The sequence below is a fragment of the Gopherus flavomarginatus genome, chromosome 3 (genome assembly GCF_025201925.1).
Source record: "Gopherus flavomarginatus isolate rGopFla2 chromosome 3, rGopFla2.mat.asm, whole genome shotgun sequence".
NCBI lineage: Eukaryota > Metazoa > Chordata > Testudines > Testudinidae > Gopherus > Gopherus flavomarginatus.
The window spans coordinates 269,662,977-269,686,714 of record NC_066619.1 but is presented as its reverse complement, the minus strand read 5'-3'; the positions used below and the strand labels follow the sequence as shown (position 1 = coordinate 269,686,714).

The 23,738-nt window shown below is 46.4% G+C and overlaps 1 protein-coding gene across 1 annotated transcript in view; it reads right to left on the bottom strand.

Annotated features, from left to right (window-relative positions):
* Nucleotides 1-23,738, bottom strand: part of TMEM129 (transmembrane protein 129, E3 ubiquitin ligase) — a 415,719-nt gene that overhangs the window by 145,624 nt on the left and 246,357 nt on the right. The window lies entirely within an intron of this gene.

Sequence of the window (23,738 nt, the reverse complement as noted above, 5' to 3'; positions counted from 1 at the left end):
TATAAAGCTTTCTTTTAAGACCTGTTGGAGTTTTTCTTTACTTCAGGGAAATTGAGTCTGTACTCACCAGGGAATTGGTGGGAGGAAGAAGTCAAGGGGAGATCTGTGTGTTGGATTGCTAGCCTGACTTTGCATTCCCTCTGGGGGAATAGGAAAGTACTTTTTGTTTCCAGGATTGGGAACAGAGAGGGAGATTCACTCTGTTTGGGTTCACAGAGCTTGTGTCTGTGTATCTCTCCAGGAGCACCTGGAGGGGGGAAGGGAAAAAGGATTATTTCCCTTTGTTGTGAGACTCAAGGGATTTGGGTCTTGGGGTCCCCAGGGAAGGTTTTTCAGGGGGACCAGAGTGCCCCAAAACACTCTAATTTTTTGGGTGGTGGCAGCAAGTACCAGGTCCAAGCTGGTAACTAAGCTTGGAGGTTTTCATGCTAACCCCCATATCTTGGACGCTAAGGTCCAAATCTGGGAATAAGGTTATGTCATGGTGTGCAGCTGGTGGGATATAGACAGAATCCAGAAGCCAGTGGAAATATTTTATTTTTCTCTTCTCTGCTAAGGGCTTTTTAGCAGAGAGAAACGGTTGGTTTTAAAAGGGAACCAGAGAGAATTTTTTTTTTCTGCTCTCTCTCGCAGTTTGTGGCTGGCATGTTAAGGGTCTTTTGTCATGCAATTGCCCTCCCATTAGGAGGCAAGTACCAGCACTTATAGGCATGCAAATAAAGTGGTTTTTCTGGTTTCCTTTCATTGAACATTAGCTAGAGAGAGAAAAGGAAAAAAACACTGTTGCTAGGCAGACTCCAGGAGGGAACAGAGCCTGCAGTTCAGAAGATAAACACCGGAGGGCACCCCAACACAAGAAAACAGGAACCATGACTTCTAAGGCAAAAATTGAGGCCGAAGAACAAATCAAAGAAGCTGAACACCGGCGAGAGATGGAAAAACACAAACAGGAACTGGAAATAAAACAAAAAGAGATGGAAATGAAAGAAAGAGAAGAACAAATCAAACAGGCAGCACACAAAAGAAAACTAGAAGAAGAAGAGTTCGCCCACCGAAGGAAACAAGAAGAAGAAGAGTTGGCCCACCGCCGAGAAATGGAAAAGCACCAAAAAGAAATGGAAAAACAACAAAAAGAAATGGAAAAACAACAAAAAGAGAATGAAGAGAAGGAAAAACAGAGAAAACATGAACTGGAGTTGGCAAAAGCTGGGCTGCATGTGCCAGCCAACCCTAACAACCCGGCGCCCATTATTGCTCCACAGCACAGGAAATTTCCCACCTACAAGGCAGGTGATGACACCGAGGCCTTCTTGGAAAATTTTGAAAGAGCCTGTCTTGGGTACAACATCCCCGAAGACCAGTACATGGTAGAATTGAGGTCACAGCTCAGTGGACCTTTAGCAGAGGTGGCAGCTGAAATGCCTAAGCACCAAATGAATGACTATAAACTTTTCCTAACCAAGGCCAGATACAGGATGGGGATAACCCCAGATCATGCCCGTCGGCGCTTCAGAACCCAAAAGTGGAAACCCGAGGTGTCATTTCCCAAACACGCCTACTGCATTGCAAAAAACTATGAGGCCTGGATAACAGGAAACAACATTCAAACCTTGGAAGAACTGAACCTCCTCATACAAATGGAGCAGTTCTTGGATGGTGTTCCTGAAGACATCACACGGTACATACAAGATGGAAATCCCAAAGATATCGTTGAGGCGGGGGAGATTGGAGCCAAATGGATGGAACTGGCAGAAAGCAAGAAAGCTACTGTCAAGGGGAACGATTACCCCAGGGGGCACACAGACCATAAACCCTACAACCGAGGACAGCCAAAGACCCCACATACCACCCAAGTAAAGCCACAGATACCCTACCCTTCAACCTCACCAGTCTCCAGTAACTCACCTCGGCCCAGTGACCCATCAGATGGAAGATGCTTTAAGTGTAATGAACTGGGACATATCAAGGCCAAGTGTCCCAAGAACACCATGCGAGTGCAATTCATTACACCACCATCACACCAAAGATCCCCAGGCCCGGATGCCTCTCAAATACCCTTGGAGCGAAGGGAAATTTGAGAGTGGGCGGAAAGAAGGTTACTGCGTGGAGAGACACGGGGGCACAAGTGTCAGCTATCCACCAATCCTTCGTTGACCCCAAATTCATCAACCCAAAGGCCAAAGTGACAATTTACCCCTTCATGTCACAAGCTGTAGACTTGCCTACAGCTCAACTGCCTGTCCAGTACAAAGGCTGGTCAGGAATGTGGACTTTTGCAGTCTATGACAATTATCCTATCCCCATGCTACTGGGGGAAGACTTGGCCAACCAGGTGAGGCGGGCCAAGAGAGTGGGAATGGTTACACGTAGCCAAACCAGGCAAGCTTCCAGACCCATTCCTGTTCCTGAGCCGTCCACAGAGGCCCCGTCTGTGTTACCAGAGACCCAGACAGAGGTAGTGGACCCGGATTCCATGCCAACCACTGAAACAGCCACAGCACCTCCAGTCCCAGGCCCGGAACTGGAACAGCAACCAGCACCAGCAAGTGCAACTACATCTTCAAACTCAACGCCAGAGGGCGCCAGCGAGCCAAAACTGGCAGAAGCAACAGACAGCCATACCCAAAAGGCTCAGCCAGAGCCTGAAATACCCTCAGGTGCACCAGCGGAGAGCGGTTCACCAGCAACGGAAACAACCCCATCACCTACATCGCTTCCAGAGGGACCAAGCCCAAGTCCACAGTCTGAGGAAGAACTGGTGACCCCAGACTCAAGGGAACAGTTCCAGACTGAGCAGGAAGCAGATGACAGCCTTCAGAAAGCTTGGGTGGCGGCACGGAGCACCCCACCGCCTCTCAGCTCCTCTAATCGATCCCGGTTTGTTATAGACCAAGGACTTTTATACAAGGAAATTCTTTCTGGTGGACACCGAGAAGAATGGCAGCCGCAAAAACAGTTGGTGGTTCCAACTAAGTACCGGGGGAAGCTCTTAAGCTTAGCCCATGATCATCCCAGTGGCCATGCTGGGGTGAACAGAACCAAGGACCGGTTGGGGAAGTCCTTCCACTGGGAGGGGATGGGCAAGGACGTTGCCAAGTATGTCCGGTCTTGTGAGGTATGCCAAAGAGTGGGAAAGCCTCAAGACCAGGTTAAGGCCCCTCTCCAGCCACTCCCCATAATTGAGGTCCCATTTCAGCGAGTAGCTGTGGATATTCTGGGCCCTTTCCCAAAAAAGACGCCCAGAGGAAAGCAGTACGTACTGACTTTAGTGGACTTTGCTACCCGATGGCCAGAAGCAGTAGCTCTAGGCAACACCAGGGCTAACACTGTGTGCCTGGCCCTAACAGACATCTTTGCCAGGGTAGGTTGGCCCTCTGACATCCTTACAGATTCAGGGTCTAATTTCCTGGCAGGGACCATGGAAAAACTGTGGGAAACTCATGGGGTGAATCACTTGGTTGCCACCCCGTACCACCATCAAACCAATGGCCTGGTGGAAAGGTTCAATGGAACTTTGGGGGCCATGATACGAAAATTCATCAACGAATTCTCCAATAATTGGGACCTAGTGTTGCAGCAGTTGCTGTTTGCCTACAGGGCTGTACCACATCCCAGTTTAGGGTTTTCACCATTTGAACTTGTGTATGGTCACGAGGTTAAGGGGCCATTACAGTTGGTGAAGCAGCAATGGGAGGGGTTTACGCCTTCTCCAGGAACTAACATTCTGGACTTTGTAAGCAACCTACAAAGCACCCTCCGACACTCTTTAGCCCTTGCTAAAGAGAACCTAAAGGATGCTCAAGAAGAGCAAAAGGCCTGGTATGACAGACATGCCAGAGATCGGTCCTTCAAGGTAGGAGACCAGGTTATGGTCTTGAAGGCGCAACAGACCCATAAGATGGAAGCATCATGGGAAGGGCCATTCACGGTCCAAGAGCGCCTGGGAGCTGTAAACTACCTCATAGCATTTCCCAATTCCTCACTAAAGCCTAAAGTGTACCATGTTAATTCTCTCAAGCCTTTCTATTCCAGAGACTTACAGGTTTGTCAGTTTACAGTCCAGGGAGAGGACGCTGAGTGGCCTGACGGTGTCTACTACGACGGGAAAAAAGACGGTGGCGTGGAAGAGGTGAACCTCTCAACCACCCTGGAACGTCTGCAGCGGCAACAAATCAAGGAGCTGTGCACTAGCTTCGCCCCATTGTTCTCAGCCACCCCAGGACGGACTGAACGGGCATACCACTCCATTGATACAGGTAATGCTCACCCAATCAGAACCCCACCCTACCGAGTGTCTCCTCATGCCCAAGCTGCTATAGAACGGGAGATCCAGAACATGCTACAGATGGGTATAATCCGCCCATCTTCCAGAGCATGGGCATCTCCAGTGGTTCTGGTACCCAAACCAGATGGGGAAATACGCTTTTGCGTGGACTACCGTAAGCTAAATGCTGTAACTCGTCCGGACAACTATCCAATGCCACGTACCGATGAGCTATTGGAAAAGTTGGGACGTGCCCAGTTCATCTCTACAATAGACTTAACCAAGGGGTACTGGCAAGTACCGCTAGATGAACCTGCCAAGGAGAGGTCAGCATTCGTCACCCATGCGGGGGTCTATGAATTCAATGTCCTTCCTTTCGGCCTTTGAAATGCACCCGCCACCTTCCAGAGGCTAGTAGATGGTCTACTAGCTGGACTGGCAGAATTTGCAGTTGCCTACCTCGATGATGTGGCCATTTTTTCAGACTCCTGGCCCGAACACCTACTACACCTGGAAAAGGTCTTTGAGCGCATCAGGCAGGCCGGACTAACTGTTAAGGCCAAAAAGTGTCAAATAGGCCAAAACAGAGTGACTTACCTGGGGCACCAGGTGGGTCAAGGAACCATAAACCCCCTACAGGCCAAGGTGGATGCTATCCAAAAGTGGCCTGTCCCAAAGTCAAAGAAGCAGGTCCAATCCTTCTTAGGCTTGGCCGGATACTACAGGCGATTTGTACCACACTACAGCCAAATCGCTGCCCCACTGACCGACCTGACCAAAAAGACCCAGCCAAATGCAGTTAAGTGGACTGATGAGTGTCAAAAGGCCTTTACCCAACTTAAGGCAACGCTCATGTCTGACCCTGTGCTCAGGGCCCCGGATTTTGACAAGCCATTCCTAGTAACCACCGATGCATCTGAGCGTGGTATAGGAGCAGTGCTCATGCAGGAAGCAACAGATCACAACTTCCATCCTGTCGTGTTTCTCAGCAAGAAACTGTCTGAGAGGGAAAGTCACTGGTCAGTCAGTGAAAAGGAATGCTATGCCATTGTGTACGCCCTGGAAAAGCTACGCCCATATGTTTGGGGACGGCGGTTCCAACTACAAACTGACCATGCTGCACTAAAGTGGCTTCATACTGCCAAGGGGAACAACAAGAAACTTCTTCGTTGGAGTTTAGCTCTCCAAGATTTTGATTTTGAAATTCAACACATCACAGGAGCTTCTAATAAAGATGCTGATGCACTCTCCCGTGAGAGTTTCCCAGAATTCAGTAGTTAAAAAGTGTTCTTAAAATGTAAAAGTCTGTTAGTTATATACTTAGGAGTATATGTAAAGGTGTATGTGTTGTATTAATCTGTTTATTTTAAAGTTCTAGAAGGAAATCGCCGCCAGTGAGCTTCCCCACTGTCTGCAATTTGGGGGGCGTGTCATAAACAGATAGCTAAGGGTTAATGTCTCTTTCACCTGAAGCACCTGACCAGAGGACCAATCAGGAAACCGGATTTTTTCAACTTTGGGTGGAGGGAATTGTGTGTCTGAGTCTTTGTTTTCCGTCTGCCTGCTTTCTCTGAGCTTTGGAGAAGTAGTTCTACTTTCTAGTCTTCTGTTTCTAAGAGTAAGGACAAAGAGATCAGATAGTAAGTTCTATGCTTTCTTTTCTTTGGTATTTGCATGAATATAAGTGCTGGAGTGCTTTGATTTGTATTCTTTTTGAATAAGGCTGTTTATTCAATATTCTTTTAAGCAATTGACCCTGTGTTGTATCATCTAATACAGAGAGAACATTTGTATGTATTTTTCTTTCTTTTTATATAAAGCTTTCTTTTAAGACCTGTTGGAGTTTTTCTTTACTTCAGGGAAATTGAGTCTGTACTCACCAGGGAATTGGTGGGAGGAAGAAGTCAAGGGGAGATCTGTGTGTTGGATTGCTAGCCTGACTTTGCATTCCCTCTGGGGGAATAGGAAAGTACTTTTTGTTTCCAGGATTGGGAACAGAGAGGGAGATTCACTCTGTTTGGGTTCACAGAGCTTGTGTCTGTGTATCTCTCCAGGAGCACCTGGAGGGGGGAAGGGAAAAAGGATTATTTCCCTTTGTTGTGAGACTCAAGGGATTTGGGTCTTGGGGTCCCCAGGGAAGGTTTTTCAGGGGGACCAGAGTGCCCCAAAACACTCTAATTTTTTGGGTGGTGGCAGCAAGTACCAGGTCCAAGCTGGTAACTAAGCTTGGAGGTTTTCATGCTAACCCCCATATCTTGGACGCTAAGGTCCAAATCTGGGAATAAGTCTGATAAATGCTATAAGCCTACCAGCGTCCCACACTCAATGTTCCCAGTACCTTAAGAACAGCGTGCTGTACTGTATATACGACTACCATTACAGTCAGCTGTTGCCAAGTGTTTCCTCCCAGTGCTACGTGTAGCCTCGCTACAGTATAATTTGGGATAAGGTTCAGACTTCTGAGTCAGCAGCTGCTTGTGCTCGAGAGGGTATGTGACCTCTGCGGGATAGGCCCAGTGCTTGAGCTGCTTACAGTAACATGTCGGCAGCACAGCAGGGAAAGGTGATCAGACCCGCCTTGATAGTGCTCTACAGTTCTGCTAATCACAGGGCCCTGTGCAGACAAAGATACATGGACTTCTGGGCTGTTGCTCAAGCCGACACGCTGCCTTCAGCACCATGCACTTGTAGGGTGCTGTATAAATAGGGCTGCACATGTTGTGCCCCAGAGAAAATTGTGGAAAGGAGGCAAAGCTTAAAGCCTCCGAGCCAGGTGTAAGAGCCAGGATTAGAAAGCAGCAGCTCCTTGTTTCTCCTGCTCTTCTCAGGCCCTGAGAGAATGCTGTTCTCTGTGCTCTGCGTATCGCTGTGAACATTCATGCTGTTAACTCCGAAGGGCCATCCAGGATTCCCTGCAGTAGCTACAGAAATCAATTAGAAAGTGCCAGTGTAAGAAGAGATGCCACCAATTAGATAAGCCTGTAAGGGGAACTCCCAGGAAAATTCCATCCCACTATAAACTACTGTATCTGCTCAGTGGTGCAGCTTCTGTCCTCACTTAAATGTAACTGAGAGAAGAATCTGTTTCACTCCTAACTCCTCCACTCCACTGATTTCAATCCTTTTTCAGTAAACAGCACCTTACTCCACTGCCTGCATGGGGGCTACGTGTGGAGAAAGGTGCTACCAGTCTGAGCAACAGGATTAGAACTAGACTATTTTTTTCTGTGATTAGCATTTATTGTTATTGGTGTTACAGCAGCGCCTAAAAACCCCGACCATGTTTGGGATTCCATTGTACAAGGTGCTGTGCAAACACAGAGAGAGGCAGTCTCTGCCCTGAACAGCTCACAGTCTAAATAGAGAAAACAAGTGGGAGGGAACTGGGGCCCAGATTTTACTACCCTTACACCTACTAAATAGTACCTTACTCCTTGAATTCAATGGAACAGCTGAAGGAGTAAGGGGCTACCCAGGGAAATAAAGGGTAGTAGAAACTGCCCCTGCATTAAGGCTTACAATTGACCTTGGTCCTCAGCCTTGAACCCTTTCTGCAGTTGGATGTCACAAGAAATGGCACAGAATACCCACCATGCATTCATCACGCTATATACTTTTCAATAATTCCATTCCTTCAGCAATACACAGCATTTAGCCAATTGGATTGCTCTGCCTATCTTAAAAAGGATGAAGTCAGCATTTAAGTAGATCGTTGATAAAAATAGAAAATCATAAAATCCCAAGAGCTATTTTGGTCAAACCTCTGACTTTAAATGGAGTGGGTGTTAGAAGAGATCACTGGCTCCATTACAAGTAAAAGCCCCATTTAGAGCAGATAGATGAGCTGACTCAAAGAGCTTAGTTTCCCTTTTAACATGGAGCTTTATTAATCTTCTTTTACAGTAAATACTCTCAACAAGGTCTAAAACGCCTCATCATGTGTGAATATCCCAAAGCTACTTACAAGGTAATCAATTAGCCCCGACCCTCCCTGTCTTCTCCCTGTTCTGAGAATAAAACCATTGATGCACACAGATATAGACAGAGTTAATCAGAATACAAACACTTGTGTATGAAAATGCAGCCACAGAACACATTTTATATCACAAAGCTAGAGTCAATTTAGTGGGAGTGTGTTAACAGTGATTTGGATTACAGAATCGTGCCTCTGAAACATGTCTGTATCAGTATGTATTATAGCCCCTCGTGGGGAGGTCAGGAAGTATTATCATCTCCCATTTTACAGATGAGTAGCTGAAGCCCAGCTACATTCAGTCCAGTCACCTAGGAAGTCTGAGACACATCCAGGGAGAGAACCCAGATCCCCGTGCAGTGCCAAGACCACACAACGTGAAAGTTGTGAGGAAGTTTGCTAGAATGTCCTCTCTTTGGAGATGTGTCTCCCACAAGAATAAGATGTATGATAGCAGAGGGCTGTTGAATCTAGGCAAGGCATTACATGATCCAGTGCCTGGAAGCTGCACCTAGACAAGTTCAGACTGGAAGAAAGATGCACATTTTTAATAGGGAGGCCTAAGTAGCATTACTTACTTAAGGATGTGCTAGATTCTCCAACACTTGAAGTTTTTAACTCAAGACTCAGTGGCTTCCTGAAAGATAAGCGGTAACTCAACCAGATGTTACAAGCTTGATTTAAAGTGAAATTCTGTGGCCTGTGTTATGCAGGGTTCAAACTAGATGATCAGTGTTTTCTTCTGGCCTTAACATCTATGCATTTATGGCAAATAATTGGCTATCCCCAGAACTTTATATAGATAGCTTTTGCTCTAAGTGGTTTGACTTGTGGAAGCATGTAAGTTCTTTTACTTCTGTTGTGAGTCCTGGTAGGCCTCATTGTTCCATACACGCCACCTTGCAGTATTTTATCTTCAAGAAAATATCTTTCTTGGTAAGATACTGGCCTGAGTTTCTTTCTCCAATCACCTTCTTAGCAGATCTCAGCAAGTATTGGATCTGTAGTGGAATTAACACTTGGGGCTCAGGCAGCCAATTGGGTATCAGCTGCAATTGTGCAAAATCCTTCTTGACAGAGCACCTCCCAAATTACTCACAGGATGCATACAAGGTCACCGCTCTTGGGAGAAATGCTAAAAAAGAATTTCCTAATGCTGCTGTGCTCATGTCATCCAGACAAGCCAAGCGCACTCAGGTCAGGTCAGTACTTGCACCAGAGTTCCTAGCTGCACCTGGGATGTTGGTACAGGTGATTAAGGCTACGTTTATGTCTCAGACATCATGCAAGTCACGGAATCCCTGACTTCCAGAGACCTCCATGACATTCTCTGCTTCAGCCCCAGGGGCTGCAGGACAGCCAGTGGGGCCATGACAGGGTTCCAGTGACAAGCGACAGGGGGTCCCCTGCAAAGTTCCAGCCTCAGGTGACAGACTCCTGAGGGGGCCTTCCCCAGGGTTCTAGCGATGGGCAACAGCTTCGCACAGGGAGCAGTGGGACGCCTCAGGTGAGCACCTGAAAGTGTCCCGTTTTCTCTTTGGGAAATATGGTCACCAGGGGCAGAGGGGGACCCCCACAGCTCCCAGCCACCACAGTGGTGGTGGAAACCATGGCGCTGCAGCAGCAAAAGTCACAGACAGGTCACGGCTTCTGTGAATTTTTGTTTACTGCCCATGACCTGTCCATGACTTTTACTAAAAATAACCATGACAAAAATCTTAGCCTTACTAGTGATTTAGTTGATGATGCACTTCTCTGAGAGTCACTAGTGAACCAATGTCCCATGAGATTAAACCTAAAATTGTAGTCCATGACTTATAATAGTTTAACCCAGCTGTCTTGATCGGATTCCTATTCTGCCTACCTCACCTACATTTTCTCTGTCATCTCAGTTAGAGAATTACCTTCTTTGCCTATACTGTTGTGTGTGATTTAAAACCGTCACTGTGTTTTACCTCCGGCAGGAGAATACTGCAGTGGCAGGGTCAGTGATTCCTGTTTATAATCTGAAAAGCCTCTGGGATCTTTTGAGATACAAGGTAAGTACCAGAAATGGCCCAGAAGACAGCTTTCAGAGTCGGTACAGAAAAGACTTTGGAGATGACACAGAGTCAGGGCCGGGGTTTGGATTCAGGCTCAGAGCCGACATAGCAGCAGTCTCATGACCAATCCTTATGAAATTTCAGCTGTTGAGATGAGATGGCCGCTATTTTGGGCTGAAGTCTCTCTGTTCTTGACAGAATGTGGCCACATGTGGACTGAAGCCAGGAAAGTGTTTGGGCTCGGATCCATTTGAACACTTTCATTCAAATTTGTTACTCCCCCTCCCGGAAATTCAGTGGGAGTCACCAGCCCTGGGTCTGCCAAGGGGCTGTGAAATTGTCCTCCTGACAGGCTGGAAGTTCTGCTTGTCCAATTTCCATGTTTTTTAATGGGTGAGTGAATTTTAAATGCAGTGAAGTGCGGGACTGATTGGTTTAAGCTAAACATGGGACAAAGTTCCATTCCCCTGCCATGCCTGGCCTAACACTCAGTGGGGAATGCCACCACGTCACGGGGCTGGGTGAGAGGCTGTGCACCGTGCAGCATACTCCACTTAGGCTCTAGCTCTGGGAGTGTTTTTGGGAGCATTTATGGGTGGGAACAGTGGGGGCACGGGCCAGTGGGTCTGCCTACCACATGAATCCACCCAGGTCCCATGTTGGAGTGACGGGAGCCACTTCTGTAGCTGGAGTACATCCTGGTCTAGATGTGCAGGTGCCCTATCCCCTTCCTCCATGTTGGAGGGGAAGAGCCCATCTCTGCCAGCCCCAGCTTGATGGCCCTACAGAAACTATGAGCCTTTGCACAGGGTGCACAAATGTCACCCATAATGTGAGCAGAGGCCAGTGCCCCTCAGGCCCAACCTGCAGCATTTTGTGCTATTCTATTCCTGGTCTGAGAGGGCCAACACACTTTGAGGGTGTGTGACATGGTCCAATGGGGACTCATCAGGATAAATTCCCCAACTCCAATCCTTAAGCTCATGAATCCAAAGGTTAGTGCTTTAACCAATGCTAGCAGCACCTAGCCCTCACCCCATGTTATCCTACAGAGCTAGCAGAGAGCGAGTGCTCTGATTCACAGGCACTGGAGTGCTGGAAGACTAATGAGGAATTGTTCTATACAAGCTGTGGCTTTCACATCAGCGGACCACATAATGGGGCTGTAACAAACAAGTGCTCTTTGAGCAACGCCAGGAACTGCGGGGATCCCAAGTTAATGTAGTTACCATTCAGTTATAAATAGTGTCCGTGGGTGGAACCTCCTGGTTTAATTTTTGTACAAGAACAAAACACTCTGAAAATCAGTTGCCTTTATTCCATGTAATTCTTTCTATTGCTCCCTGAAAAGTCATGCATGTGGGTGGTGCCTAGTTGCCAGCCCTGGAGAATGAAGTCCTCTCTTCATCCAGGGCGTGAAGTGGGTTGCACATCCCACTCTGTGATGGATCTACAGAGCATAATCAGCTGCTACTGCTGCCAAGTTCAACTTCTAGCTATGGGTTTAGTCCTGTTGCTCAAGCAGTAGGGGGCTGTCTTTTGGACTGAAAGGTCCTGGTTCTATCCTCACCGGCAGGGCCAGCCTTAGGGAAAATGGCACCCAGGGCACACTTGTATTTTGGTGTCTCTGGCCCCCGTTGCCTCCCCAGGTTCCCCACCATCCCCCCATTCCCCCTGGCCCCTGCTGCCTCCCCATCCATCCCCACATTTCTCCTGGCTCCCGCTGCCTCTTCAAGCTCCCCACCCTCTTCCTTCATCCCAAGGCCCCACTGCCCCAAGCTCCCTTCCATGGTCTCACACCCTAGGCCTCCCCACTCCTTGCCTCTTGACCACAGTGCCCCCATCACACCCCGCCATGATGCCCACCTGCAAGGCAGCCCTGCTCACTTGTAATCAATCACTCAACCAGGGGCCTGTGACAAGGGATAGCTCATATGGTGATTTAAACTGCTGGGGAGCTCAGATGCTTGGGGAAAGCTTCCCTGGGCACAGAGACCATGGTCTGCAGAAGACATCTTCTCTACTGAGACTGCCAAAAAAGGTGCTAAGTGTGGAGGAGGTTTTGGGATGTGGGCATATGTCCATTGGGATTCAAAACTAGTGAAGCAACTAGTTCTTATATATGGTAGGTCCCATGATGTGCTAGATTCCAGACATTCAAGGAATGACAGTCCCTCACCAAGGGGCTCACAGTCTGAGTTTCATCTAAGCTGATTTGGATTCCCCCTTCCTCACATTTCCTGTGGCATCTCAGAACGATACAGTTTGACACGAGAGTCTCAACTCAAATTTTGGGGTCTTCCTGGGTTACAAAGCACTGGTGACTAAATTACATTGCTAGGACCCATAAAACATGCGAACACTGAAGTAATGCTAAAAAGCACTGGTTTATTTTGAGCTTTGACTGTGTGGGATGGGTTTCAGAAGAAATCAAAACTTAACAGAGCAAAACCGTGCAGACTGAAAGCGATGAGAAAAACTTCCCCAAAGCCATATCCACCATAACTATTGAGCTTTGCACAGCTGTTACTGAAAACACCCACATGGTTCACTCAGGCCACTAAGCCGTTGTTACAGCTTTGAGTATTTAACAACCTAATCCCCATTTGAACAAATGGCCTAGCAATGGTTATCTAAAATACTCATACGGCTGCCATTAGCTGAATGTCTCACAGTCTTTTAATATATTTAAACTATGTCTGTTCACACCACCCCCGAGAGTTTCCCTATTATCCCCACTTTACAAATAGGAAACTGAGGCACAAAGAGACTAAGTGACTTATTCAGGGTCGCATAAGTTGTCTGCAGCAGATCAGGGAACTGAATTCAGTCTCATGTCCCTAACTACTAGACAATTCTTCCTCTTTTGATGACTGTGTCTCATTACTGATTCCCTGATCCAATTTCTTGTTTCTCAGTAGCCTTTTCAATCAATGCAATATATGAAAACATTTAAATCCAAGGAAAGAGCCTTTTGAAGATGGCCAGTCCCTACTCCTTCCACCTAGGAGGGGTGAGATCTCCCTGCGAAGAGTCACCCCCGCACATGGCTCTTAGGGGCATAGTCTGGCCCATTGCTATTCCAGTGCAGTTTGCCATCAGGTCACAAGAAGTGTTTTGCATGGGGATGCTAATGGAAGGGATTTGAGACCATGGTGGAGAAGACTCCTGGACAGTGCAAATGCAATAGGCATGGTTCCTCTAAGTTCTGCAGAGACAAGCAGAAGGGAGCATTTGATGAGCTGAAAATCCATTCCTCTTCACATAAATTGTCTTTGGCAAGAGAAAAAAATATTCTAATAAGTAGCAATGAGATGGCAAAGCTACATCCATTAGCCAGTCCCTCCTTCGGTGTGTTCTCAATTCTTCCAAGCAGCAAGGTCCATGAAAGTGGCCACTGGTGTATGTTTCAGCCATTGTAACACTGCGGGATCTTTATCTAGGCAAGATGAGGGAGATGGTGATCCACAGTGAGCTTTCTGGAGCACAGCAATACTCTTCATTGTGAATGGCAACTAAAAAGGAACTTTATGACTTTATTCACACAGTTTCCAGACAAGCAGTTTGTACCGCTTTTTTTTTAATTGTTATTTTAAATTTTGACCCATATTTCAGCTGCAATTACAGATTGTGCCCAGCAGGTGGCATTTATTCAATTGTTAAAATCTGGAAATCTACATATGGTAAAAAGAGAGATTAGAGGCATTTGGACTGTGTGTTCTGAGAACTTACGAAACAAGGCAGCACTTTGTTACAATAACTCTAAGGAGCCTTAATTCCACATGGAGCTCTTAAGTGCAGCAAAGAAAACAAAAAATGTTTTAAGACAAAAGGAAAATAAGAAAAGGGCTGAGCAGAGATTATCTTTAGTTTTTAGTCCTACCGTGGAACCGTCGTGCTTGTGAAATTTTTTTCCTAGGGCTATAGATATGCCAGAACCAGAACCCCAGAGCCAGGCAGCCCTGAACTTTGGGAAAGTGTGTCTAGGTCTAAACTTTGCACCTGGGCTCATCTTTGCCAATGTGTTGCTCCAGCAACACTGCACTTTGAGGAGAAAAAGTAAAGCCTTCAATCCCACCAACTCCCCCAAAAATGCACTATTAATGTATAGGGCCAAAACTGCCATTGCATTGAAGTTGAAGGAAGCTGTATGCCTAAAGCCTCGCTCCCAAAGAAAAGGGGCCTAATCCCTCAGAGGTGCAAGACATTCATAATTCTACTGAGTCAGTGGAGTTGTAGTTTCACAGCACCTGGGATGTGAGCCTTTTCCTCAAAACAGCGAGCAGTTACTCACATGAGAAGGTCCACCAAAGTCAACTGGGGCGAATACTATTCCCCAGTGTGAGTAAAGGGCTCACAGTTCTGGCCCTATGAATTTTCTTTTGGAACCACAGTTTGAAAAATTCTGGCCCATGACTCAGACGTGCTGGCTCAGCAGGGCAGTGTTTATGGATGGTTTGTGTTGTGAAAGATGGTATGTTTTTCATGTGCAAAGAACAACTGTGTCCTTTCAGCCTGAATCACTTGGATGTTAGAACTTTTCTAAAGTCAGGATATTTACACCAATGTAGTTCACTGGAGGGAAACGGGGGTGGAAAATCACACTGCCGCATGTCCCTTCTTATACTGGAATGAATGGATCTCTACTAGGGATTGCACTTGTGTAGCTACAATGCTAAAAACCCCAGAATAAACAGGGCCATAGATTAAAGACATCAGTAACTACCAAACCATTGAATTATAATTTGCAATTTTTACCAATCTGCACCCAATTAAGAACAGAACACTAGCAGTGAGGAAGCTCATTTGAAAATAAGAATGGCCATACTGGGTCAGAGCAATGGTCCATCTAGCCTCGTATCTTGTCTTCTGACAATGGCCCGTGCTAAAATGCTTCAGAGAGAATAGGACAATTATCAAATGATCCATCACTTGTCATCCAGTCCCAGTTTCTGGCAGTCACAGGTTTAGGGACACCCAGAGCATAGGGTTGGCATCCCTGACCATTATGGCTAATAGCCATTGCTGTCCTATCCTCCAGGAACTTTTTTTTTTCAAGCCAGTTATATTAAATTGGCCTTCACAATATCCCCTGGCAATGAGTTCCACAGGTTGACTTTGTGCTGTCTGAAAAAGTACTTCCTTGAGTTTATTTTAAACCTGCCACCTATTAATTTCATTGGGTGACCCCTGGTTCTTGTATTATATGAAGGGGTAAATAACACTTCCTTATTTACTTTCTCCACACCATTTATGATTTTATAGACCTCTGTCATATCCCCCCCTTAGTCCTCTCTTTTCTAAGATGAACAGTCCAGTCTTTCTAATCTCTCCTCATGTGGAAGCTATTCCATACCCCTGATCATTTTTGTTGCCCTTCTCTGTACTTCTTCCAGTGCTAATTTATCTTTTTTGAGATGAATCGATCAGAACTTCATGCAGTATTCCAGGTATGGGCATATCATGGATTTATACAGTGATATTATAATATTGTCTGTCTTATTATCTCATTAAATGACACTGAATGCAATTCTATCTAGCTCCTGTACTGCTGAAGCCCTCACAGCTTGCTCTGGGGTTCAGCACACTAGATGTCTGTGACATGCCCAACCAAGATTTTACTGACCCAACGCATAACTAAAGTATATTTGTGAGGTCTTGTTCATAGGTCTCTTTCAATCTTTCCTAAAATATTTGTAAATATGTCTCTTTGCCTACACAAAAGCTCACACATCTGCATTCAAAGCAGACAATAACACATGCAGTTACCTGGTATAAGGGCTCGTGTGCAGACTTGAGAGCATGGATATGGATACTGCAGCACAGTAAAGAGATCCACTGGAAATTTGGCCCTTAGAGATATACATCCATTTTTCAGTAAATCTCAGCCTTTAAATTTGCACCTGCCATTTTTGAGTGCAAAGATTTGCCCCCTCAAATCTGCACATGCAAGCAGCACTCAGACACCCAAACCACGCTGCTAACACAAGAACATCTGAATTTGCACCTGCCAGTGCCATGCAAAAGTGGGGTTGCACATGCAAATGACTGCAGCCAGAAAATTGCAGAGGCACACCTGGAAATGTAGAGTTAATCACACCTTGCAGAGTTAGTCAAGGTAGAGAAACAAGACATTAAAAATTGGAACTCTAAACTACCAGAGCATCTTAAGCTCCTTATGCCACCTTCTACACGGGGCATCATATTTCATTTTCAATGGCCACCCAGTTCTCTCCACCCAAATCTCATGGGCTAGGACACGCTAGCACTCACAAACCCTTGTGAGATTGGGGAGGTACAGAAACAAATCCTGTTGCTTTCTCGGTTATTTCAAAAAGGTTCCTCAAGTTCCACTCTTCACACCAAGCTGCAGTAGCCAGGTTTGGTGCAAGGTGAGTTCCATGGGAGAATCTATTCCCCCAGCTGATACTGCCAGCAGGCCTTGCTCCTGACTTCTGCAAACCTGCTCGGTGAGGAGCAATGGCCTGTGGATCTGCATTACAATAGGTGCACCAGCTGCTCTGTTCCACGCCCCTCAGGGATGTGGAGTCACACACCACCCCCACCCCGGAAAGATTCTTTCAGATCCTCCCCTTCCCCATAGAGCGGAATCACACTGGCAGGGCCCTCTGCAGCTACAGAGAAAGGGACAGACTTTGGCTCAATGTGTTGCAATAGCAGGTAGAGAATATCCACCATTGCCCTCCAAGCACCATCGCCTGCAAGCAGCTTCTTGATAATTTTGAAGAGGAGGTCACTCAGCTTTAGAAAAAAGATAGATAAAAACGAAGCTGTCCAGACAAAATGCACACACACGAGATGAGCTCTGGTATTGGATTGGCATGCATTCTAGCCGACTACCCAGCCTGCCCTCAGAACAGCTATGATGAATGATGACACCAGAGGAAGCACAGCAGCTGGATGCAGAACTGCTACTTATCATGCCAATCACAGAGACAGGCAGCCCCCACCATGCTTGCAAAACAACCGGAGTTGCTCCAGGAGCCAAGCTGTGTGAAGCTCATCTTGCCCAAAAATCTTTTTATTTAATTAAAGGCGATAGATTAAAAAGTGCCAATCGTCACCTCTGGGCACATGAGCAAGGATGCTTTTGTGCAATTCCTATTAGGGCAAGTGACTGTAAAAAATGGCATTGGGATTCCATCATGTTTATTGTCCCTCCAGACTTCCAGGACTGCTCAGTCAACAGGTAAAACCATCCTTTTGCTCACTGCCAGCCCTGCAAACTCATCTGGGGATATGAAGTCAGCTACATTCTGTTTGGCTTTTGCATCACCACCTGTAACCTTGGCCCCACTGAGACCTAATTACAGCTGTAATTAAGATGCAGTCAGGGTGTATTCCTCTAATTGTGTTTACAGATGTGCACACACTTACACCTTCTGGTATAACTACACCCCAGCTGACTCAGGGTTACTATTGACAATGCATGAACCAGAAAGAACCCAGCTTGACTTTCAGATCCCAAGATGAGTTTGCAAGGAAAGCAAACAACAAGGTCTCTTTTTACTTACAAACTTGGCGTATTTGATCGAGATTCAATGACAGACAGGGAAACCCTGAAATGCCATTTTCAGAGAGTCACATTTCAGTGCATATCACCAAATTACAAATCTACAACTTGACAAAGTCACCCCAAAATATTTTAAATAACTGAACCAGGAAGAACCCAGCCCCGCTCAGCAATCCAAAGAGACTGAGTACCATGTGCAATTAGCACGTTTTTCATTCACTGTCAGCAATGACCTAACCCAGTAACTTTCCAGCTAATTTCCAACTATATCCAATAGTGTCCATTACAACACATGGCTACATATAGAAACACACCATCAGCTAACTCTCATGCATGTGGCATGGAAAATAAACTCCCAGCCTTTGTGTAATGCTCCTATGCTACCCAGTTACCCCTTCTGGCATCACTATTCTTACAGTGTTGATGAACACGTATGGGTTCAGCCTTCGCTGAGTGATTTCTTTCTTCTTCTTTTGTATGGCTTGGGTAGGTAGCAATGACTATAAATGTATTTCTAAGTTTGATAGCCAGCACATTGCCACAGCAGTGAACTGGTGAATGTCCTTCAAGCCTCCAGCAAAAAAACTGAAGGGCAACCTCAGATATGATGTGCTCCATTGTTTGAGCCTGGTGACCGTAGTCATACACAGGTGTTTGCCTCATTTTCCATTTAAAGAGGGTTTGTCCACATCTCTCATGAGATGTCCTGATGCAATTCAATCTGCACCAGTCTCTCTGACATAAATCAAAACCCGGTAGTTCCTCAGCAGGGTCAGTGATGAGCTGTGTGTTTTGATGGGTTGAAATGCTCCATGTGGCTCTCCATAGAGCCTCAGCATCGAAGCTGGGTGTAATGGTCTTGATATGGTTTCATAGAGGTTCGTGGGATTTTAATCTCGTCTTTAGCAGGTTCCGCAGGTCATCATGCAGCGGGATCCTCATGTTTGTATTGACATGGTTGTGCGATAGGACCAGGAGTCCATTTGAGCATCCCTGACACTATGCACATAGCATTGTTGAGTTGAGTGTCAAGAAGTTGAGTGTGACTGCTCTGAGACTACACTGGTGCACAATATTTAGCTGCAGAATATGCCAAGACAATTGTTGCGGTTCGCAAGATCCGTGGACTGGAGCCCCATGATGTTCCAGCCAATTTTCTGATAAGTACGACACGAGACCTGACCGTATCACAGGTGTTCTTGAGGAGTTGTCAAAAGGTCAAACTCCAGTCCAGTGTATCCTGGATTAGCCTCGTGGCTGATGCTCTCATCATAGAACTGCACATCGAGTTTGGCATTAGCCATTTTATTGTTCAGATGGAAAGCGGTTACCATGGATTTTTTGGAGATTAGGTCTAAATTTCCAGTGTTGGAAATAATCAGTCATTGTACTAAGATCTCAGGTTAGGGTGCAGCTGATGGTATGAAGGCTAGTATGCTGAACAGCTAGGGCAATATCACCTGCATTCATGAATTTCCTTGACTCCGTCGCTGGAATATCCACGGTGTATAGATTAAAAAGTATCGGGGCCAGGACGGAGCCCTCAGGGATGCCCAAGTTAAGAGTTCTTGGTTTACTGTTCTGGCCATTAAGGTATACCTTAAGCAGCAGTCCCCACTCATTGCCACCAAGAGGCTGATCATTTGCCAGCAGTGAATGACATGGGAGATCTTGAGGAAGAGGCCATGTCTCCCAACAGTAATCCCTGCCTTCAATTTATGTTGGAATCTTGCCTCAATGTGGCCAGTAAGTGAAGTTACTTGGTCACAGCAGTTCCTCTTCGGGCAAAATCCTGCCTGCTCTGCTGGGAGGATGTCTTTGATGTTATCAGCAGCACTCATTCCATGAGCTTGCTGGTGGCTGAAAGGAAAGGATCAAGACAACAACCTTCACGTGGTGCTTCTGTTAAGTGTTGGTGTTTTTTGTGCTCCGAGTTTTGTGCAAAACCACTAACATATCGGTGTTGTCAATTGGCCATTGGATGTTGTATTACCGACCTCCCAGTGAATGTAGCAGCAATTCTACTTCCTCACACTGCCGTTTTCAGTGATTTCTTTCACTTGTCCTGATACTCAATCACTTGGTGGTGCCTCCACCTCCCGCGCACCTTCCTGGCAAAAGTGCCACGGTGCTGCTTGGAAAAGAAAAAATACTAACTGCTGTCTAATCCTGATCCAGCCACCTCATATATGGAAGGAATAACAGAGACATACAGTATATCAGACTGAGTAATTGTATTAAACAAAAGGTAAATGTTAATTAACAATGTAAACGAATACTCTTAGGGTCACAACTGCCCAGCCCCGTGACTTAGAGCAGAGAGGAATAATGTCCTGTCGGTACACGTACCGTGTGGGGGCCCTGGCTGGCTGGTGAGGGTGATGTATTTGGTAGTAGTGGAGAGCAAGGTATCCCATCACTTTAGGACACAGTCAGTGGATAGGTATCTTCCAGACAATGGCCCTGAGTACCTACCTAAGGGTTGATGATCCTCTGGTTCAGATCATGGCCTGGTTCCCTCAGCAGCTGTAGGAGGGGACTGATGTTCTTGATCAAAGTCCACGCTACCCCATGCTGGGCTTATAGATTTTTGCATTACAAAAAGTGGAAAAGAGTTTCTTCCTCTGTGGTACCTCTCCCCACAGAGGTACTCAGGAACAGGCCCAGACCCTACCCAAAATAACTCTAAATGTCCTAATTCCCTATTTCTTATTCTATAAAAGCCTTAAAACAGGCAGGAGATCCTGATCCAGCAGCAAGAAGTATTTCTTCCCATGTGGTAACTGCTTTAGCTAGAGAGCTAAGGAACTAATCTAGTCCTTAACTAGTTGGGAGCTTTCCCAGCTGAAACCCATAGACTGAGAGCTACCATCAACAGGCACTAGAACAAGTTTAGGAATGTTGTCACCAGCAATCCAGAGGCCAGTTTTCAGAGGTGACCCTGCATGGAGGCATGGGACTCCCTAGCTCACCAAAAACCACATTTTTCCTTCTGTAGCTAGCTCCTCTCTATGTTACATGGTTTCTCTCTCTTCCCAACATGGCTGCCCTGTTGTGAGACTCTTCCTCACAAGTCAGGTTTATTTAGTTTCCTTAAACCATCAATCATCCTTGCTTTAATCCTCCTCTCTCTCTGCTTCCTCCTTTAAGCAAGCGGTCTGGTCGTCATCCAGGCACACGCAAAAATAACTCCCTCGCAGCTGGCAGAACTAGCAGCTCCCCACTCTCCCACTTGATTGCCTCACATATGGGACTCTGGATCTGCCCCAGATCCCAGTTCATCCCAGGGATAGTGTGCCTCTCCCTGAGTTACTAGAAGACACCTAGGAACCAAGGAACGCTCTACAGAGGTTCTATTTGCAAACAATGTTGTGTGGTGAGGGTGGAGGCAGGGTGCTCACTGTGTTAACCGCTGGCTCTTTGTATCAAAATTTATCAAAAGTCACAGATCCACATGTTAATCCATGGCTGGAACAGCCAGACTTCTTTATATGGTCATGAACAGGCGAGTGGAGGGGTGTCAAATGACCAGCCCAGTTTATTGTCTGGGACTCGTGACAGAGTCAAGATGTTGCAAAATGCCGTTTTCATTTTTTTCAAGTAAGTTTCTGGCCCTTCTCGTAGCAAAGATAACCTGCCAAGCATGAACAGAATTAAGGCTGTCCAACAGGGAGAAGCAATGGCTCTGAGAGCTATGAGCTCCCCCATTCATCTTAAAGCGGGGCTGACTCTGAAACCCAATAGTGACACTTAAGGGTCAGATTTTCCAAAAGCCAGCTGCATAAATGAGCATGCAAAATACACACTCATGCTTCATTTTCACATGTAATTACACGTGCATACTGCCAAACAGCCAAGGGCCAGAAACAAACAAAAGCTCTGCATCAGTTTTCCCCACTGACTGATGCCAAATGCAATGACTTTACTAAACCCTGAGTTACTCCATACCTGAGTCTTGGTGCAAAGCTTTCACATCTCCAGTGAAAGACCAGGAGTGAAATGGAATCAATGGGAGTTTAAAATCAATCTATCTGTAATATGTAGACGGGAGGAAGGACTAAGAGAATGTGCCAGTGCATGTGTCGTGTTCCAAAGATATAAATTCCAGATTTATCTGTATGCACTCTAGCTGCATTCACTGTGTTAGGTGTAGCTGCATTGAACGGAGGCAGGATTAGGTGGAGTAGCTTGGCAGAGCTGGGACTATGATGTGAAGAAAAGTGTTCAAGTAACTTGAGGGATCAAGTCTGCCTTATTTTAGTGCTGAGTTTTGTGGGTTGGGACTGCAGATGTGCACCGGAATGTCTTCCTGCCATGGGGACTGTCAGCAGTCCGGCGCCATACATGACAGTGGTCTCTAGGGCTCAGGGGAAGAAAGGTAATATTTTGCATGTCTGGGGTGATTGCAGTGGAGTATGCTCCGTGGTTGAATGCAGGCCAGGTGTAGACAGCAGCTGTTTGCCATGCCTGACCCAAACCCAAATTTTGCCTCAGCAAAGAGAAGGTGTTAGACGCTATCTGACTATGCTCATGTGCTCTGTTCCCAAAGGGTTCCAACAACATCTGTAAGGGTAGAGGAGGGGGAAGGATAACTCAGTGGTTTGAGCTATTAGCCTGCTAAACCTAGGGTTGTGAGTTCAATCCTTGAGGAGGCCACTTTAGGGATCTGGGGCAAAACTCAGTACTTGGTCCTACTAGTGAAGGCAGGGGGCTGGATCCAATGACCTTTCAAGGTCCCTTCCAGCTCTATGACATAGGTATGTCTCCATATATTATAGAATGGTAGTCTGTGTGTGACAGAGTGAAGGCCGCATTACAGGAGTGGCATGTATCTTAACTTTGTACCTGCTGGCTTTCCAAGGTTTAAGTTAGCCATTTTCCACATTCAGGAAGGGCACGGGGCACCACTGGGCAACCTTAACTCTGGGTTAATAAAGTTTTTGGGGCATTTAACAATACGCATAGACAGCAAATTCCCTGCTGCAGATCTCCCCACCTCATTTGGCATAACAAGTGCCTCGACTTCACCCGCAATTCTGTTCATTGTAATGGCCCCCTCTCCACTCAGATTTGCACAATGGATATCAGGCTCACAGACAAATGGAGTGTCTGAACATTTTGGAGGCGACAGAAGGAGGCTCCTCCTTCTGTCTGCACGTTTTGTGCTGACTCAGCCCAGCCAACAGCAGGAGTCCCACATCCTACACTGAACAAGCTACGCCCTACACTGACCATCTCACTACACTTTCAGCCACAGACACTCATCAGCTCATTATGGCAGGCCATATAGCCCCCCCACACACCAGAGGGTGAGGCAACTTAAAAAAAGATACACTTGCAGAAGAATGACATGTTCTAGCCAATAAAGGCAGTGGTACGCGCCCACAACAGCTCATTACAGGTGGCCACAGCAACTGCAAGCTGTCCTGAAATTGGAGCCCTTACAAGTAGTTAGATAACTGATATGGTCCATTAGATTGGCAGGCCGGCAGGCCTGAGTGCCAGAAAAACCATCCCTGCTCAAAAGGAACACTGTTAGCGGTAACTGAAGAGGGATGCCACAGAAGAAAACAAACAATAGTGGAGGCAGTTGGTGTAATTGGCCAGCAGACTAAGATAAATTCATTCCAGCTTGTGAATACGGCTGCTGAGCATGATTCACTGAGTAAATCATGTGGCCCTGAATACGGGGCAGGCAGGAACGAAATAGAGTACGAGACAAAGGCCAGTCTGCCTTTTAAAGAGCCTGAGTGAAAAACCACTTCCCTGCTCAGTGCTTGGGGTTTCGGTTGCCTGGTTTCTCTGATGTCACAAGCTTACCAGTTTCCCAGCCAGCCATTAAGTCTTCCAGGGGAGACCCAAACCTGCGTTAATGGAAAAAATCAATCGAATTCTAAAAAATGTTCTTTAAACCCCACACCTCAT